The 21,168-nt window shown below is 35.8% G+C and overlaps 1 long non-coding RNA gene across 1 annotated transcript; it reads left to right on the top strand.

Annotated features, from left to right (window-relative positions):
- The first annotated feature begins 11,931 nt into the window (after nucleotides 1-11,931).
- LOC135410614 (uncharacterized) lies at nucleotides 11,932-20,865 on the top strand. Its single transcript, XR_010428784.1, has 4 exons — nucleotides 11,932-12,348; nucleotides 18,683-18,817; nucleotides 19,713-19,786; nucleotides 20,684-20,865. It is a non-coding gene; the product is annotated as an uncharacterized LOC135410614 (long non-coding RNA).
- The last annotated feature ends 303 nt before the right edge of the window (nucleotides 20,866-21,168 follow it).

A 21,168-nucleotide genomic window follows, 5' to 3' on the forward strand; every position in this document is an offset into this window, starting at 1 on the left:
CTCAGGGAGAAGAGTCCTTCATCTCATCTAGTGTGGGGTCCCTCCCACAGGAGACAGACCTTCATGAATTTCTCTAATGTGAGTCCATCCCACAGGTAACAGTTCTTCACAAACTGCTCCAACGTGGGTCCCCCACAGGGTCACAAGTCCTACTAGGAAACCTGCTCCAATATGGGCTTTGCTCTCCGTGGGTCTGCAGGTCCTTGCCAGGAACCTGCTCCAGCATGGATTACCTGCAGGTTCAAAACCCTCTTTCAGCCATGCACCTGATCTGGCTTGGGTCTCCTCCATGGGTTGCAGGTGGATCTCTGCTCCAGCATGGTTCTCTATGGAGTGCAGGTTCTTCAGCACAGCTGCAGGGGAATCACTGGCACCTGGAACACCTCCTCACCCTCCTTCTACACTGACCTTGGTGTCTGCATAGTTGTTCCTCTCACATATTCTCACTTTGCTCTTCTCTGGCCACAATTGCATCTACCCAATAATTTTTTTTGTCCTTCTTTAATATCACAGAGGTGTTATTATCATTCCTGATAGGCTCAGTCTTGGTCCATCCCGGAGCTGGCTGGCATTGGCTTTGATGGACAAGGAGGAAGCTTCTACAGGCTTCTTACAGAATTCACTCCTGTATCCCTCTGCACTACCAAAACCTGGTCATGCAAACCCAATATAGGTATTATAAAAGTATTCTTTAGTAATTATATTGCAGTAGTACAAAGGAAGTGGAGAGGAAGATTGTTCCTCTTTAAGAAACATTTCATATGTTTAAAAAATGAATTGTCTTACATTTTAGAAAAAAAAATGAAATACAATAAAGACTTTCTCTTGGGAACCTATAACAGTAGAGCAGTCTATAAAATATTCTACTCTTTGCCAGAAGTAGAATAAGGGGAAGAAATTAGGCAGCCCTAGATATCTACAGAACAGTCCAATTACTCTACTGGATTTGTTGTAAACTGAAAAGGATCAAAAGCAGATCCAATACCATTATCAACTATAACTATGAAGGAAAAAAAAAAACAAACCAAGATAAACAATTCCTTTAAAAAATATTTATAGCTGAAGATTAAATTTTGGATTCAATATCCCAAGTTCTGGTTTTGTATTTTTTTCAAGGAATATAAATTAATGACTAAGTTTTATATGATAAACTAACATAAATTTGGAATATAAAATATTGACAAGTGTTTTCCCTATTATTTGGGATCATATTTTTCTCACATTTTCAAACTTCATAATTGAAGGTGTGAGACATCTTAAGCAGTTCAAAGAAATCCCAGAAAACTTCAAAAAGCTTTGAATACTCCAACTAATTACTTAAAGGCCAATTGTCTTGAATAAATAGGTCCACATCTCTGTAAGTCTGAATGCTTAGATCTAGTATACCTGTACAGCTGAAAGTCATATACAGCAGCTGTTCACCTCACTAAAGCTTAATTATTTTTTCTTCCTTCCTTGGGAATTATTTCTGTTCATCCCTGTTGATAAAGATGTTCCAAATATCCTATTCTTAGAGTTTCTCTTTGGCTCCTATTGATTTGGATGCAGGCCTTCTTTTTTCATTATACTGAGATAATTTTGGTTGCCTCAGTTATTCACTATAGCTTGCAAGAGATAGAATTTTCATGAAGTATTTTAAGATTTGGAATGAAGTGAACCACCATCTATAGGAGTTTATTTTTCTACACTGATTTTGTTCAGAACCTTAGATATGCAAGTTCTTAACTTTGTACATTGTTTATGCACCCAAAATTAGATAGGATAAATATAGATTCCTGTTTTCATTTTCACTGTCTTGCCTATCTTGCATAACTTAACTATTTCAATTGTTTGGCTGGAAATGATAAAATAAATGATAATTTTTCAGTGATTTGTTTTTTTTTCGGATTTGATTCTTATCCCATCTTTTCTTTTCCTATTTCATCTAATACAGCATTAAAATCTTTACTCAATGTGAAAGACTGTGCTTCCCTTTCTCTCAAAGACAACTGTTTTCTGCCTTCTCCAGCTATGTTCTGTATTTTATTTGTTTTGTTTTCTTGAAATAAATGTTTATAAAACCTCTTTCTTTTTTTTTGTTTCTTTTCTTCAATATTTGGTTGGTTGTTTTGGTTTTTAAAAAAATCAAAATCCAGATATTTAATAAATGTCATAAGCACTTAAATATTTTTGAAGGAGTGACACAGTAGTCCCTTACTTTGGTAAACTTGCTGGTTTTGCTTAAGTTGAATAGATCCTTGACTAGAATCCTGACCAAAACCAAAGCTTTCTTATATTACTATGGTGCGTTGACCTTGGCTGGGTGCCTGGTGCCCACCAAAAGCACTCTATCACACCCCTTCTCAGCTGGGTAGTGAAGAGAAAATATAACAGAAGGCTCATGGGTCAAGATAAGGAGACGGAGATATCACTGTCATGGGCAAAACAGACTTGACTGGGGAAATGAATTGAATTATTGCCGATAGAAAATTGGGATAATGAGAAATAAAACCAAATCTTAAAAACACCTTTCTCCTCCCCTCCCTTCTTCTTGGGATTAACATTACTCTCATTTTTCTCTACCTCCAACCCCCATGTGGTGCAGGGGAACAGAGAATGGGAGTTGCAGTCAGTTCATCACACATTGTCACTGCTGCTCCTTCTTCCTCAGAGGAAAGACTCCTCACACTCTTCCCCTGCTCTAGCATGAGGTCTCTCCCATGGAAGACAGTCATCCATGAACTTCTCCAATGTGAGTCCTTCTGTCCTAGTTAGAACAGCTGCGACCAGTTCATCACTGGATGGGTGTAACCCAAAACTGTGTATTCTATAGCCTTCCATGCCATTTCCCAGAAACTGTTATCAATAGAGCATTTGCACCCTCTGCCCAGAGCAGCCTGACTCCTCAGGCTATAAACTAGGTGTTAAGAGGCCTGTGAGATAGGAGACTGCTCTTGTCCTCACACCCATTGTGGAACTCCCTGCCCTGAGGGAAGTACTGGGCATTCCTGCCTGAACTGGAGAATATATAATCTTGGAGTCTTGGAACTTTTTTAACCACTCGTGGGATCCAGAGGAAGACTGCAGATCACCACTCTCGACTGGATTGCAACCACCACTCTTGACCAGACTGCAACAGCACTCTCACCAACAGGTTTTCCCCTCTCCTTTTACTTTGGACTCAGGGGGCCCAAAGAACACCACTCTGTTCATGCCCCAGGGTGCTGGGCTATACATTTGGTGTTTGTGGGTTAAAACCAATTGTTTGTCTGTATAATTGTACTTATTGTATTATTTTATTAAATTGTTATTCTGACTTATAATCTCTCTTTTGAGTTGGGTTCATTTCCCCTGCCAGTTTATCTTTAAACCAGCACACCTTCCCACAGGCAGCAGTTAATGAACTGCTCCAGCATGAGTCCCTTCCATGGGCTCTCGCTCTTCAGAAACAGACTGCTCCAGCATGGGTCCCCTGTGCGGTCACAAGTCCTGCCAGCAAACCTGCTCCAGCATAGGCTCCTCTCTCCACAGGGCCACAGGTCCTACCAGGAGCATATTCCAACACAGGTATCTCATGGAGTCACAGCATACTGCAAGGCACACTGTCAGCTTCTTACAGATGCCACCCCATAGTCCCCACTTCTACCAAAACCTGGCCATGCAATCTCAGTACAATTAGGTTGTCTGCACAGACAACCCAAAATATATACACTTCCAAGTAGCAAAACCACACATCAGGTGGTTCATTTGATGTCATCTGGCAGGTGACTCTCATCCAGGGCAGAAAAGTGCAATTTTAAACCCAGAAAAGCACAAGATATCCTTCCATTTAGTTTTATTTCCTTCTAATCCAACAGATCAAGAATAACAGTAAGAACTGATGATCTAATTTCTTATTCTATACATTTCTGTTAGGGTATAAGTAAATAGCAAAACAAAATTAATGTAAGAAAAATTACTTTTATTGCTCTAAACATTTTGAATTATAACATTTAGATGGTTTTTTTAAAAGTAAATACTGTTCATTGTGAAGTTTGTTTTATTGTTCTTTAAAGTTCCCATTATAAGCAAAAAGTTTATGGTAGGGAAACTTCCCTTCAGCCCAGCTAAAATACAGCATTTCCCCATTTTGTTTCCCCATTAAGTTTGGCTAGATTTTTCCCTATTTCTCTCTATGGCACTGTCTCTTTTATGCCTTGAGGTTATCACTCTAAAGCTCTTCAAACCATTTCTCAGCAAGTTTACTGTTTGGAAAGACCTAGGCTTTCATTCCTGGGATGGAGGCTTTATGTCATAAAGGAAATAAAACTGTTTGATAGCACCTGTTCTATCTGTTTTATATCTGAAATAAACTCTAGCTCAGTGCTGAAGCATTTCAAAAACATCTGAAAGTTACTGTTGCATAGGCCTAACTTGTGCTTAGGCTGTATTACCATTGTGTAGGAAAGATATCTAAGTATTTGCAAATTGGGCCAAATCCTCAAAGGCATAAAGCAAAAGGAAAATGTAATTTCCTAACAATTTTCTATGGAAAAATAAAGACTCATTCATATCTAGATGGGATAGAATGATTTAAAAAAATTACTGGAACATAAAAACACCTAGCAAAAAAATAAGTATTTAACCATTAATCTCTGTGCCAAAGGAAGTTGTTTTTTTTGCTGTAGCTCATAAGGTTACATTTTTTTCTTATTTTATCATAATGTGCATATTACATAAATATAAACAGAGGTTTCAAACAAGTCACCAAGAGTTTTCACTGGCAGAAGTGTAACAATCTGATAACAAAATGTGAACCACGACATACAGAATATGTCAATACATCTTTTAGGTTGGTTTTGGTTTCCCCCCCTAGGCCTCCAGTCTGTCTTAAATACAGTTAGGCAAAATTCTGTTCTTCCATGTAGGTTTCTGTATGGCTTGCATAGAATGACAGAGGACCAGAATGTAACCTAGTCAGCCTTCTGAATCTCAGGCAGTATTAGCTCTAGCTATGAACTTCCCAATAGATGTTTACTTAACCTTTGTTTAAAAGCATCCACAGTCTACTCATATGAAACTTATTAAAAACAAGTTCCAGTGTTTCATTATTGTTACCATCAGGAAGCTATTTTTAAACTGTAACCTGAATCTGCCTTGCTCTGTTTGAAACCCATTTAATATGGACATAACATTTTATTCCCTTGCCCCTAGCAGAAGCCTTTGGTGAACTGGGAGAGCATCAACATTTCTGTACTCAGTCTTACATTTTAGAAATTAAACAAGTTCTTTTCTAACCCACTGTCATACATTTTGTTTCTATACAACTGCTAATTTAAATAACTCTCAATTTGATCTGTGAACTGAGCTCTTTCGGGGAGTGCAGTGTCCAGATCTGGATGCAGTTCCTCAGTATAGACCCCAGGAATGTAGGGTAGAACAGAAGACTCCCTTTCCATACCTTGTAGATAGTCAGGTCTACAAAATTATCTGCCAACACGTTGATGGTTTTTCTTTTGTAGTAGAATAAAAGTTTGATTTATGTAGAGCTGGATTATTTCCTTATATTAAATTCTATGAAACTGCTACTTGTCCTTATCCTGCATTTATGTAGATGACTATTCTCAAGTGCAAAATGAGTAATTTTAGTAGTTTGGAGTAATGAGATATTCTAAAAATCTTGTAACGTCATCATTCAGAAATATCAAGCATAAATACATGTGAAAAGTAGAATTCTGGTTGCAGAATTAAGTTGATCATACAAACAGTAATTGTCCATATCAGAATTTAAAACAATCTGCAGTTCACATGGTTACTTTCTCCATTTAGACATCCAGAGTTTATTTTTTTATGATAAAACCAATTTATCTTTCAGATATTCAATCCAGATCACTACCCTGTTATTGGAAACTCAAAAAAAATAAAATAAAAAGAACAAAAAAGGAAAATCCATATAGACAATGTTATCTCTTTAAGAAATAATAGAAAAAATTTCTGCTGGCTCAGCCTCAAATCTCTGCCAAGCATGCATATAAGGGAAGTGAGTTTTCAGTATTTCCTCAATAAAGACTTAAAAAATCAGCTTAATTTAGCATTTTATATTTTAATATGGTGAGATTTTTAAATCACATACTAATATTTAAAAGCAAGTGTTTATTATCATTCCTGAAAACTTGGTGCAAATAGCATAAACTTCCTCTCTTTTTAAATATCAAAACTTATTACCAGTGTAAGTCAACAGCATTGCGTCTAGAAGACAAGAGATTTTTTTCAAGGTTATTTCTTAGAGTTACTGCCTTAACAGCAAGAGTTAGTAAGTAAAGTAATCCTAGAATTAATCTGGAGGATCAAAGTTACAATTATGCAACTAATCTCAGTTGATTGTATACTAGTCTCCCAGCTAAGCATTGTGTTGGTTTATCTCTGGGTGACAAAGACATAGGCGGAATTATTTCTCTCTTGGTTACATCATCTGCTGATTTGATTCCAGTTTTGATAAGATACAGCATTCTTCTAATCAGAACATTTTTGTGATCAGATGAAATAGATTTAATCCAGATGCAAAGGTAACAAAAAATAGTAAAAAGAAAAAGAAATCATAACAAGGAAACAAGATTTCTGTGTGCAACAGTCAGAACTGTTTTGTTTAATTCTGCTTACATGGCCACCAAGAAAAGCATGCCACAAATCAAAGGCACTGCACATTAATCAAGGCAATAGTTCTATTTATTAGAAGAATTTGCATTTATTCTGTGCAAAAAACCAAGTAAAACCAGATTAGATTTAATAATTGCTACCATACTAATTTTAGAATTGATATCCGACAAGTGACTGTGATGAGAAAAATATGTGGATGGAAACTGGACCTGAAAGAGAGATTCTCAATAACAACTTAACCTTGATTTCCTCCTCTAATATGTTTCATTTCTGCTTAAATTAGGAGAGATCTATTTTGAAAAAGGAAAATGAGAATATTTAATTTTTGAGGTTATAAAATTCCACTAAGAATCAATAATGCTGCCTGTATTTTCCTATTAACTTTCATTTCCTAACTTCCTTTTCTGCTGTTTGAGAACTATGGTATTTTCTTCTGTCAGAGGTGATCTGACAGATATGATTTATACTGAGAACTCAGTTATGCTGAATACCTTTTCTAAAAAACATTAGTGATTTAGTTTGTATTGTAATACAGTGTGTTCTTTCAGAATAAATATCTGCTCCTAGTTTATAATTCATTTAATATTGGTTGAATATATTTTAATCTTTAGATATACCTTTATAAATATTTTTCTTACTATAAAGTATAAAATATTCATCAATTACTTAATGTATAAGAGTAATGAGGTTCTTTGTGCTGTTACTCCATGCTTTAAGAGAAGTTAAGTTATCAATGAAATTTGATTAGCATGCTAGATTAGAAATTTGATTAGCATTTTAATGCTTCAGCATTAAAAACCAGGTAGTCCTCTTCTATACTTTACTTTTTTCAAAAGTTTTGATTTGTAATCCACTAAAGTAAAATTTAAGACAATTTTTGTAAGACTTCCTTAATAGGGTTGAAAATGAATGTACTAATGACAGTATTAAAGACTTAATGTCCAGCAAGTATACTGATCAAAAGCATGCTGCATTAATTGAATTCTTTGTTTGGCTCTTAGCTACTTTTAAAGGGTTCATCAATGGGAGCTGTTTTTCTCAACCATCGTGACAGTTGAATAATATTCTGACCTTGTAAGTTCTGTTAGTGTCATGAGAATGTTGTAAAATACATCTCAGGAAATGATACCACAAACTGATTCTGATGTCCAGTATGAATTCATGCAGAATTTTAGGAAACTTGTATCAGTAAATTGAAAGATCTCTAACCTTAAGATTTGTGGGGGAAAAAAACCATATCTCCTAGAACTAACATTGGAATTTATTTGAAGTGGCAGGTACACTTGCAATGTCTAGTATTTTATGGATGGTGGGAATGTAAATGCTTATCTTATAAAACAATGAAATAAAATTTAATTTACAATATTTCTTATATACTTATAAAATAGTCAAATTCTCTAGGGATTCGTGCTTTAAATTTGCTGTGTAGAAGAAAAGAGGTAGAAGATTTTCTTTTTCTTTTCTGTTTTCCAAATGAAATTCATCAATAAATTATGTTTTATATTGTATTTTAAAAGAGAGGCTTATGCTAAAGTGCCTGTTATTTGTTTCTCCCCAGGAAATATTTGTCCTATGTTGATCACAAAGGTTTAGATCCAGATTATCAACTGATGCAAATAGACTCACTAACTTGAAATCAACAAAGGCAGTATACAACTAAGACAGCTGTGCTAGTGACAGCAATGACTATGAGAACAAAAGAGATTCATATAAAACAGCTGCTTCATAAGCAATGTGAATGGAGGAACATAATGGTCCATATATGGAGCTATCAAGATTAAATGATGGAGTGACAGCTTCAGGTGGAGAAGTACATATGAAAGATTGTCTTAAGAAAAGTTTTAAGTGATAACTGATCAACATTTATAAATGCTGTAACTTAACAAAAGAAGACATTCAGGAATATATGAGTACAAGGGCACTCATGGAAGGCAGAACACTGCACTGTTAGTGAGACAAAGGGCTTTAGAAAACAAAAAGCTAAAATGGGATTGAGAGACCAGGAATGTCTTTAATTTCTGAGTTTACTGCTGTATTCCCATTTTGATTCATATTCTAATCATTTTGGGTAAAAGATTATGTATTTGCCAAGTGTCCTGCTTAATATTATTTCAGTCTTGTCAGTGTGCTGTCTTATTTCCAGTAATTGTACTATTTATTACAGTTCAGTTGGTTCACAGCTGACAACATAAAAAATGTCCTCCAGTGACTGGCCTACTGAACAGTACCCAATGCTTCCTTTACTGCCTATATCAGTCATGAATAGAGAAACACTGAGATGTGTTGACATCACTGATTAGGCTTTTGGATATACTAGAAAGTAAACAGAAACATTCATTTTAATTTTAAACCCCATTAGGAATTTGAGAGTAAAACAAAACTGATGCCTGCAGAATACAAGTGGAGATTTCTTAATGGAGCGGCAGGCATTTATTTTGTGGTTTCTAAAGGAAACTTCCAGAATAGATAATAAAAGCACTTTAAAAAAAAGAAATAATTTTCCCAACAAACCATGAATTTCAAAGATACTTATTTTTGATTGATTATGCAGTATAGGAAAGGAGAGAAAAAGTGTCATTCTTTAATCAGTTATTGTAAGGTATCGCTGATTGTTAACAGATACTGTTATGTCACACTGATGATTTTTATACACAGAAATAATACTGATAAGGCAAATCTATCTGTGACCAAAACCTTGTTTCTGTTGAAAACGGTGATAGTTTTGCTATTTAATGAAAATAGAACATGTTTCTACATCTTATGGTATTCACCTATGCTGGCCATATGCCAGCTGTAAAATGTTTAGGTCCAGCTATTTGGGTAATACAATTCTCAGAATAACAGAGCTAAGATCAATGAAGTCAAAGAAAGTGGAAGGAAACACAGACGATGCAATAAAAATAAAATAGTGGATGTGAACAGATTCTGCTGTGCCTTATGTATCAAGGCCTTTTTTTTAGAACTGAATTTTTAAGACTTCTGCAGCATCAGGCTGTTCCTTGGTTATAGATATTGATAATGCCCAACATTGATAAAATTCTTGTTTTTGTGTCTCAGGTTCTGATAATGACTTTGCACACTCCACTTTGTGCTAAGAGTTTTTCTAGACATTTCTTTTTTCATCTAACATGGTTATAGCACTATCCCTGCACCTTATAGTATTTTGTGTGGTTTTTTTTTTTCTCTTACACTGTGTTTTCAATCCATGTTAATTGATTAATTTTTGAATTTGACAAGACAGGCCATGTTTGGAACAAGCTGCTTCTGTATTTCTCATTTTGTCATTTTTGTTTATGTTGCCTTTATTTCCTCTTTTCACCTTCTGTTTATTTTTACTAAAACAAAATCCCTCATGATTCCTTGTTATACATAGATCACCATTGAGAAATATTTCCTGTTTTCTTCTACTCCTCCTAAGCTTCTGAAACTGCTCACTTTTCAGCTCCCAATGTTGTAGAGATTACCTGAAGTAAAAATAATCACACAGATTTCAGATCTTCACATATATTACAATATCTTCATATATACTGCAAACCTATATTCCAGCTACTACTCGTGTTTTCAGATATATAAGTGATTCTGACTATAGTTCAAAATAATTTGACAAGGGGGAATGACTTCAAACTGAAAGAGAGTAGATTTAGCTTAGATTTAGATTAGGTATTAGGAAGAAATTCTTTACTGTGAGGGTGGTGAGACACTGGAACAGGTTTCCCAGAGAAGTTGTGGATGTCCCATCCCTGGAAGTGTCCAAGGCCAGGTTGGATGGAGATCTGAGCAACCTGGTCTAGTGAAAGGTGCCCCTGCCCATGGCAGGTGGGTTGGAAACAGATGACCATAAAGGTACCTTCCAACAGAACCATTCTGTGATTCTCTGGCACACACAGCTTGAGCTGTCCCTATTGCTGTACCACTCAATTTTTTCCTGGAATCAGATGTTTAAGACAGTTCTGCAGGAAACCTAGGGCAGAGAAAATTCTTTAACAGCAGGGAATGAGATCATGGAAAAATATGATATGCCATGATATATGTTGAATTCTTTTTCATTTAAAATTGTTCTGCATTTTAGTCTGTTCTTTTAGATATTTGTTCTCCTTTGAGGAATAGGACTGAGAGATCAGAAATGGAGTGCTTGAAAGAGGACTGTAATTGGCTTTTTCTTTTATGACATAAAGACCGTCATAGTCTTTATGTTAGGCTATTAGCTATGTAAAGGGAAAAAGAAAGCAGAATTATTTCTTTAAATAAGTGACTAAATATATAATATTAATATAAAAGACATAATGGATAGGAAAAAAAATCTAGAGCAATACTTCAAGAAACTCTTTCTCTGTAAGATGGCAGTAGGGAGGAAGAGTTTCCTTTTCAAAGAGTATATTTAGAAAAATGAAGCATTTTTCAGCAAACATTATCTTATAGGTCATGTATTGACACAGTTGATTTAAAAGTAGGTGAAGACTAAACTATTTTTACTTATCAGAGAACTTGCATATTTCTTATGACTTAATTCCCATTTCATGAAAACTGAATTAGTCAGAAGGAAAGCCAAACCCATTACTGTGTTAGTCTATGTGATGTGTTGGCAGGTGCTCATGGGAATCATTTGTTAAAACATCAGCAAAGTAGGTTAGAGTAATTTCCCACCTCCTCTTGGAATTCATGTAGTTTGTCTCATAATAATTATTATTGTTTCTTTTTTTTTTCCTAAGTTCACGAAGCTAGACTCAACTGCTAGTCACAGACAAGAGTTATTCTCTTAATATTAAATAATAATTGGGAGCTGATATAATCTGTAAGATCCTTGACTCTGAAGATAAGAAGTCTATTTCTAGTCTCTGTCAGAAAAGCAGCCAATAAAACAGTGCACGAGAAGAGTTACATAACTAAAGTGACAGACTAAGAAAAAAGCTTTGTATTAGGTTTTTGGCTGGCTATCAGAAAGGCATGATTGCATTTCATGAAGGTATGAGATACTGGATTAATCTCACTGCATTAATTATTGGGTCGAATCAACCAACTCTGCGTGTGTTGGGGAAGAGCCAGGTTGGAGGCCTTATGGCCAGGCCTCCAGTATCAGGAGCCATATGACCTTCAGCCTAATGGCCACAGAGAATACACATGGCACAGGAGCCCTGTGGCTGAGAGCTGTCAATCAAAAAATGTCTGCCTGCTGCACCACCCCTTACTCTGGCCCAGAGGGCCTTGAGTGGTCAGTGAACTGGATGTCCCACCTGGGAGGGGCGGCCACACTGGCCAGACCATATAAATGGAGGTGCACAGGGGCTCTATTTTGCCTTTTTCTTGGGACCTGCTATCAACATGTGACCTTTTGGTGGTACCAATACAATTCTCTCTTATTATAACCTCTTTATTTACTCCTTCTTTCTTGCTCTCTTTTCTTCCTTTACTCTTTCTGTAATCTCTTGAGGGTAACTTAAAACCTGTTGCGTTTTACTTAACTGGTGTAGATTGGTGTGTGTTCGGCACTCTGTAAAATGATTCTTCTGCTTGGTTGCACGTTGTTCCTGGAACCTTTTGTCAAAATGCCTATTTTCTCTTTAAATTAAAAGAAGTCTCTTGGGAAACACATGTAGCATGTCCTCTTTATGCAAATTCAAGGTATTAAAGAACTAAAAGGCTTTACAAAAAATTAGGTGGTGAATTATTTTGGAGCCTTAAATCTAAGTAAAATTCCTGGGCAGCTTGCAGCTTTGACCTAGGGCTTTACAGAAGGTAAGTGGAAACAATGTTTTGGATAATCAAGATGAGAAATGATGCACAAGTGAGGTAGACCTATAGGAAAGATGTGTTTGAGCCATTACACAAAAGAATCCACCTAACTTTGAACAGGTTGGATGTCAGAAGTTAAAGAGCCCAAGTCTGAGCTAATACCTAGTTAAAGATTTATGATAATACTGTGCAAAATGACGATTTAAAAAAGTAGGGAGATTTTAGCATGAAATCTTGTTAGATAAAAAACACAGGAAAACCCCCACAACCAAAATGTCAGCAAAACAACGTTATATTAAAACTGATTTTAAAATTAAATACATGGAAGACAGCAGATAATTGAATTGGAAAAAAATCTGAATTTTTTACTTTCTATTGCATTAATTTCATCACAGTTTCTTTAGAGAATCTTTTTACTTCAATATTTTTGACATTTTTGTGGAAATATTTTTGCTCGTTAGTAATTTTTGGGGCTTTTTTTTTATTTAAAAAGGTTCAGGGTGGGAATGTCACTGAAGTGTCTTTGGTACCCTCTTACTCTGACACTACACATGATGTCCACACATATTGTAACACTAGGATAGAACACTGGATGATTGATTTCAGTGACAAGTGTGACGTGTAACCCATATCAAAGTAATTTGTAGGAAGGACATGTCAGACAGTGCTATTCTTATAAATAAAAGGAAGGCTGGACAAAAGCTGTAGCCTTACACTATGTCACAGTGTATTTTCTATTAAAAAATGAAAAAAATTAAAGAACGTGAGTCAAAACTTATGAAATGTTTACAAGAAGAATAACTGAGTGAATGAGTATGCATAACAAGAAATTTTGAGATATGTTTATTGTACTGAGTGTATTCGGTCTCTAGCATTCAAAGAATTAAACTGTAGGTACCTTGGACCTAAAATCAAACAGTACAGACACTTTACATGTTGTGAAAATATAAAATAGTGTATTCCTTAACATAATTTATATGAATGCATGTAGGCTTTTCTGTATATTTTTCTGCTGAAATTAAGTATATACTGTTTACTTTTGTAATAATTAAAAAATATTTATAATATGTTTTCTATGCATTGATGAGGACTTAAGATTCATTGAAAATCAGATTTAACTAGACTGGAATTAAATGGTTAAATAATTGAAAAGTTTGGTTAGTTTGTTTGATACAGGTGGGAAGAGATTATGCAATCAGTCTCATCTGCAGTTGATAAACCGACTGACAAACAAATTTGGTTTCCCTGAAGACATTGCAGCTGTGATATGACCAGATGTCCTGGTTTCAGCTGAGATATAGTTAATTTTCTTCCTAGTAATTGGTACAGTGGTGTGTTTTGGAATTAGGATAAGAATAATGTTGATAACATGACATTTCTATTGTTACTGAGCAGAGCTTGCACTAAATTAAGGACTGTTCAGCTTCTCACACCATGTCATGAGTGAGGAGACTGAGGGTACACAAGAAGTTGTGAGGGGACATAGTAGGACAGCAGACCTAAGGTGGCCAAAGGTATGTTTCATACCATATGATGTCATGCTCAGCATATAAACCTAAGGCAAAAGCTGACCCAGGTCCTGGGAATGGGCTGGGCATCCGTTGGTGGGGGATGGGCAATTGCATTGTGCTTTACTAGTTTCATATATTCTAATTACTTTATCGTTGTGATTAATTACCTTCCTTTTGTGTCCTGTTAAACCATCTTTACCTCAACTCATGAGTTGTACTTTTTGTTCCTTCCAATTTTCTCCTCATCCCACAGGGGGATGGGGGAATGAGTGAGCAGCTTTGTGGTGTTTAGCTGCCTATCAGGTTAAACCACGACATAAGAGAATGGAAGGGACAGGGATTTTAAAGTCTCATGTTTAATTTTCATATCTTGAGCAGTTTTCTGTAGATTTCCCCCTCCATAAATGGCTGCTTCTGATGCTTTAAGGGTTGCATGTTTAGTGAACAGAACAATGTAGGTGGACAGTTTGTGGCCCCTAGTCTTATAATGTCCTCAAAGTGCTCCATTTTTTATATCATAGGTAATCCTAAATCTGTGGTTTTCATGCAGGAAGTAGAGGTGGGTATTGGTTTGGGATATTTGGTTTGGTTTTTTGACCCATATGTTGGATTAACCTTGGCTGGCAGCTGAATGCCCACCAAGCCACTCTCTAACTCCCTATCTTCAGTGGAGAAGGGTGAGAAAATAAGAAGAAAAACTCATGAGTTGAGGTAAAGACAGTCTAATGTAAGATGAAAAGGGTGTACACAAAAGCAAAACAAAAGGGAAAAAGAAAGAAAAAATTATCTACTTCCCATCAACAACTTTCTGGAAAGAAGGGCCTCAGTACATGTAGCAGTTTCTTCAGAAGACTGACATCTTAATAATGAAATCCCCTGTGACCCTCCTTTCTCATGCTTTCCCCTAGCTTTTATTGTTATCGTATGGTGTGGAACATGCTTTTGGTCAGTTTGGCTCAGCTGTCCCAGTTATGTCCTCTCCCAGCCTTTTGCCACTACCCCTTGTCCTCACCTATGAGTGTGTATGTGTGTACAAGTGTGTGTGTGACAGCCTAGATGCTGCACAAGCACTGCTCAGCAATTTCTAAAGCACCAGTGTGTTATCAACATCATCTCAGCCTCAAATAAAAAGTACAGAATTGTGTGGGCTACAGGCAAAGTCAACCCTATCCCAACCAGTTCTGATACAAGGAAAAATATACATATTTATGAATTCATGTTTGATTTGGCAGATTCATCCTGCTTAGAGACAATTTAAAGTATTGGGAATAATACATATGTGAAAGATGGGCTAAGTAAGCATAAGGCTCCTGAAAACATTATGTTAAATTCAATGATCAGAAGGCAAAATAGCAATAGCTTTTCTACAGGAAATATTTCAACCTAGAATTTCCTACTGTCTTTGCACTAAAAAAAAAATAATAATTTGACAATGATTTTTTAACAATGTATATCACAGGAATACAGAATGGTAAGATTGGAAGGGACCGCACTGGGTCATCTGGCCCAACCTCCCTGTTCAAGTAGGGTTATCCTAGAGCATATGGCACAGGATTGTGTCCATGTGGTTCTTGAATATCTCCAGTGAAGGAGATCTCCATAAAACCTCTGGGCAACATGTTCCAGTGTGTGGTAACCAGCACTCTAAAGAAATTCTTTCTCACATTCAGATGGAACTTCCTCTGCATCAGTTTCTGCCCGTTGCCTCTTGTCTTTTTGCTTGGCACCACCAAGAAGAGCCTGACTCCATCTTTTTGACACCCTCCCTTCAGATACTTAAAGATATTGATGAGGTTTCCTCTCAGACCTCTCTTCTCAAGACTGAACAGGACCAACTCTCTGCCTTTCCTTGTAAGAGATTTATTTACCTCAGTCCTCTAATCGTCTTTGCTGCCCTCCACTGGACCTGTTCCAGGAGCTGCATGTCTCTCTTATGCTGAGGAGCCCTCCTAGAGTAGAGATACAATTTCCCTCCATATTTCAAGAATTGTTTTATTTTGAGTTCTTAAAATATTATTTTTTTTCTTTTAATCAGATGTAAATTATTACAAAGGCCTGTCCAGGGCTCAGAGCACCCTGACACCATCATACAATAAATGCAATTAGATTCTCAGCAAATTAAAACTGATTTCACAAGAATGAGTTTAATAAATCAACCAGATACCAATGCTCTCTATTGATTAGGAACCAAACCAGTATCATTTCACAGAGACCCTGTCACATAGATCTGTATTTTAGTATGCTCAGGAAATTATTCAATTTGGTCTCCTTGTTTTCTGAGTCTGTGAAAAGAACCTGTCCCTTATACTATACCCCTTTCATCTCTTCAGCACTGGTGATTTATCATCATCTTAAGATAGTCCATGCTACACAGCAAACGTGGTTTCATTACAGATTTAAGTTAAATAATAATTTTATCCATTTTAGAAGACAGCACCATGATTTGTGATCCTGCATCTGACATAGTGAAAAACTCAAGTGAATTCCATTTATGCATACTTTCATTAAAAAAAAAAAAAAGCCACCCAAAACCCCAAACTGACCTTCTTTCCTTCTTTCCACTTATATGCAGTCTTTTCAATTAGAAAAGCCCTCTCCAGGGATCCTTGTTAAGGTTGTTAATTATTGTCAATGGAAAGAGATTACTTCCAAAGTCTGAAACTGTGCACAAAAGGGAAAACAAAGATCACTTTAATTAATTTCTTCTCTCACATCTCTGGGGGGAAATAACCATAATCTCTCTTTTGGTCATGCCCATATATCCCAGCATTACTCTACACATGAAGAGATTCACTTCGTTGACATTGTAGGAGATATAGAACAAGAAAGCAGCGTCCAAGGAAAGGAAATGAGAGAGAACTTCAGATTATCGAAATATTGTGAAAGAACTACAGAGCTGTACTGTGCTCTAGTACAGACTTTCTAGAGCCTTTCCAGAATTACATAAGGACCCTAGGATAAACTACTGCATGTTGGTGTAAAGTACCTAATTTATATGAGCTGTCTTACCTGAGTCCACAGGTTTCAGTACCATCTCCTAACTCCTAAAATCAGCCTGGTCTATTGTTTCAGTTTAACCTCAGTCAGCAGTCAAGCCCCAAGCAGCTGGTTGCTCACTCCCCCACCAGTAAGGTCAGGGAGAGAATTGGAAGGGTAAAAGGTACAAAACTCATGGATTGAGATAAAGGTAGTTTAAAAGGGAAAACAAAAGGTGCACACACAAGTAATGCAAAACAAGGAATTAATCGACTGCTTCCCATGTCCAGGCAGGTGCTCACCCATCTCCAGGAGAGTAGGGCCCCATCATGTGCAATGTTTACTTGGAAGACAAACACCATCACTCCACACATCTCCCCCTTTCTTCTTCTTCCCCCCACTTTATACACCGAGTATGATGCCATATGGCATGGAATATCCCTCTGGTCAGTTTGGGTCACATGTCCCAGCTGTATCTCCTTCCAACCTCCCATATACCCCCAACTTCCTTAGCAGCATGGAAGTACAAAAAGCAGAAAAGGCCTTGGCTCTGTGTAAGCACTGCTCAGCGATAACAAAAACATCTCTGTATTATCAGCCCTGTGTTCAGCATAAATCTAAAACACATTCCCATACCAGCCACTGCGAAGAAAAATATTTCTACCTCAGCCAAAAACAGCACATCCATTAACAATGAAACTCTGCAAACAAAAGTAGCAAGTTGGAAAACAGAAAGAGAGAGAGAGCTCTTATTTTTTCAGAGGAGAGTGTGAGGAGCTTCACACTTCCTATATAACTCTTGAAACTTAGTATTTGCCTCCTTCAGCCATTGTTTCAGATATTTAAAGCGTTTTGAGTTGAAGCTTTTGATGACTTTTACAAAAGAGAATGATTACATAAAATGATTCAGTCAATTAAAAAAAAAAGGATTTATGGGTAATAAGCAAATACCTGAGCACAATTTTGTGTAGTTTGACAGTACCCCCCAATCTTATAAATTAATAAGGATGAAAGAGGGAGAGGCTAGTGATGAGAGAATATCAGCTGAGATGTCCTTGGGATTTGTTTTTCATTTTATAAATTTGCTTTCTAGTTTCTATTTTAGCATTTCACTTCCAGAGGCATTTTATTTCTACACCTTCTCTGAGTTTTCTGTAAAGGTTTCCAATATGGGAACTTCCTCGGTTTCTTCCACATTATCAGAGAGATAAAGAATATAATTAACACTGTATTATCTTTTTTGACTATTCTTTATTTTACCCTGAATGTCTTTATGCCCCACAGACTTCCCAGCAGAATATTTCTGACATATTTGAATAACATTTTTATATTTATGGGTTTGATGTACAATAATATGGATATTAGCAGAAATGAATAGGCTAACACAAGGGAGAAGGGAGGTAGCTAGGATTAAAATTAGTAAATTCTTATTAAATGCAAGAACCTCTTCTTATAAGGATTTTTCACTTTTTGTAGCTTTAACACCTCAAGAGAGATTAGGGATCTCTCCAGTGTATCAAGATATGTTTTCCAGTTGACTAAATCTTTTGAATATTCTGTGTGGTAAACTTCACCTTTACAGCTTACGAGTGTTGAAGAGATGTGGGAGGGTATAGACAATTTATTTTACTTTTTTATTAGTTTTGTACTCTTAAAAAAACATTGTACAAGTCCCAAATATTTGACTTGATAGGAGAACTTATATTTATACTTTTAAATTATATTTAAGCTTATTCTTCTGCCACCTCTGTGGATTTTCAATATTAATTTCCAGATACTGTTGTATTTTAAAAAATTCTTAGGTGTATAAATATGGGACAGTCCTTATTCTAATTGAGAATTTTTTCCAGAAAATTCACACTGCATAAAGAATGTTGCTGAGAACGCCTTGGGGAAACTATTTCTACCTCATCACCATGACAATATTCCTTATCCCTGAGTGGGTTACTGTGAAGGGGAGAATTTCTACTCACAGATTTAATAAGGTAAGGGATTTTTAGAAGACTTTCTTGCCACTCAAACTGATTTTGAATTTTGAAAATTTCCATATTATGAAGGTGACCTCTTATAACCATATTCCAATGCCAGAGGCTCCCTCAAAAACTGGTTAGTTTATTATACAGAGAGCTTTCAGGCCAGGAAAGGTTTATTCTTTGAAGAGCTGGAAATCACTGGAAAAATACTCTGTTTGAACTCCTTCAGAATTTAGCAGGGTGTACTATTCTTATAAAGACCTTGCAAAAAACTGTTGTTGAGGCTCTACCTTCATATTTTAAAACAAGTAGCTATTAAAAGAAAAGTTACTTGAAACTTGCATATTTAGTTTAGATTCAGATCATCTCAGACCCTTGGGAAATTAAGATTATCTCAGCTCTCATTATAAATTATAGTGCCACAAAAGTTTAATTAATTAAACATTAAAAGTTTTTTTTAATTGAATCCACAATGTGTTTTTGAATACAAATTTTATGTAATGGTTATGGATTTGGATCAATGCTCTCTCAAACTATCATCTTATCATAGTAAAAATTACTGTGTTCCATTTCCACTGACTGTCCTTTTACTTGATAATATAGTCCAAGAATTTGCCTACGTTTATTATATCAATATGTATACTTCTGTACCTTATATATGTATTTAAAGGAATTTATATTCTAAATTCATATATTTTCTTTGGAAACCGATTTACAATAATCTCAGAATTTAAATATTTGAATTCTTTAATTTTTATTTTTCTTAACCTTTGTGTGGTTTCTTATCTAAAATGAAGTACTCTGAATACATTTTTGTCCTTTAAGAGTATTTTTCCATTATTTTTGGTACCAATTCTATTTTTAAAGTATAATTTTTTTCACTCCTTTTTATTTCATTGCTATCCAGCCTCAGATCACTCAGCATTCTAGATTCAAGGGTGGTTACAGACTAATTGTTCCCAAGAAGAGTTCTTAATGAAGGTATATTTGCTCTTACAAGGCAATGTGCAGTGTCTCCTGACTGTTTTAGAAGCAGTCACTAACCTCTTAAGTCAGAAAAAAAACATCCTACAAAAATTTTTTAGATTTTGAATTTATTTGTTTTCATAAATAAAATTAAGAAGTCTTCTAATTTAGATTGATTACAAAACGATCAGAAGGCCAACAGTCAATGCCTGTATTAAGAGGGTAACTACTTTCAATGTAGTATTAGGCAGCTAGGTTTGATACTGGCCATCCATTCCCTAGGTAAGTCTCACCAACATCAGTTGTAGAAGTTTATTCCCTCATTTTTAGCTACAAATGATTTTACCTGTCCACCATGAACAATTGCATGTTTCCATAAAATTCTGTAGCACGATTGTAGCAAATCAGGTGTTTCTTCAACTGTCAGCTGTAGCTGAAGAAGCAAAGATCAAGTGCAGTGCAGCATCAGAGAAATTACCCACCACTGAATGGTAGTTTTGGTTAACAGCTCTGAGCTGATGGGGAACATATTTAATGTTTAAATGTAAACTCATGCAGGTATAGATCAGGCCAGGCCTGATGGGTGCTGTCTGACTGAGTCCTGCTGTATCCTAGGCCAAAACGAAATTTTTACTTTTGTTGCTTCATTTTTTCCAAAGTTATGTTCCAAGATTTTTATTTGGTCTGTATTAGCTTTGAATTCTGTGGGTAAACAAAAAGTCAGACTCATCTTGGAGAAACAGTAATTTCTGTCTCTAAGCACGCTTCTCCAAGCTGTCTTTCAGCTGATGCTTCTCAATGTGGGAATCAAAGCCTCCAAACCAGGTTCAGAAGTAAAGCTTCATTCCTTTGCTGACGAAGTGTGTGACAGAATTTGGTGCATTTGCAACTATTTGGTGTTTGTTTTAACAGTTCTACAGTCTACAGTTACCTGAACTTTGGTGAATTGACTCAAAGAACCACGATCAAATATAATTGTCATCTGGCTACTATATGCCTGACCATTAACATCTTTCTGAACAGGACACTTCTTCAACATTCTTTCTGATCACATCCACTCTTTCATATCTAAAATAAATTTCATTTGCACATGATTTTTGTGTGTCTTCTGGTTCAGTATTTCACAGTGATTTGTTCTACTGAATTTGCTTCACCTCTTGTGAAAAGAAAAATTTACATAAAAATCATAGTTGCTGTTGTACTGCCTAAATAATGCATGTCTTTGGAGTAATAACCTAAGCAATAACATTTTCTTTTTAATAACTAGAAACTAAACTACTATTCTATGTAAAAACCTGTGGAAAAACATTTACACAAAATCTCTCTCTGGGTCTTACCATCTGCACTTTTGTTTAGGTAAGGAAAATATGATAAAATACCCAGCTTTTCTTCATAGA

This window comes from Pseudopipra pipra, chromosome 3, assembly GCF_036250125.1.
Source record: "Pseudopipra pipra isolate bDixPip1 chromosome 3, bDixPip1.hap1, whole genome shotgun sequence".
Taxonomy (NCBI): domain Eukaryota; kingdom Metazoa; phylum Chordata; class Aves; order Passeriformes; family Pipridae; genus Pseudopipra; species Pseudopipra pipra.